Here is a 293-nt window from a genome sequence, read left to right as displayed (position 1 = left end):
TTACAGCAAAATCAACATTCTCTGTCACTAATTCACACGATGGGTGCAAGCGGCATATAGAAGTTACCTCTTCTCCTCCTATACCCTTTAAAATAACTGAATCTCCTATGAGATTCTTCTCCAACAATGGGTGAGCATCACAAACTACCACACTATGGTTACTCCCAGTATCACGTAATACCTTGACTGGTACCTGCACACTCCCTTCTTGAGTTGCCAGCATACCTTCATAGATACATGGCTTAAAAGCCTCCAAGCTGCTCAGCCAGTCACTGCTTGAAGTTACATTTCCA

Source organism: Macrobrachium rosenbergii, chromosome 16 (assembly GCF_040412425.1).
Source record: "Macrobrachium rosenbergii isolate ZJJX-2024 chromosome 16, ASM4041242v1, whole genome shotgun sequence".
NCBI classification, from domain to species: domain Eukaryota; kingdom Metazoa; phylum Arthropoda; class Malacostraca; order Decapoda; family Palaemonidae; genus Macrobrachium; species Macrobrachium rosenbergii.
The sequence above is the reverse complement of the archived record's forward strand: the minus strand, read 5'-3'. Positions refer to the sequence as shown.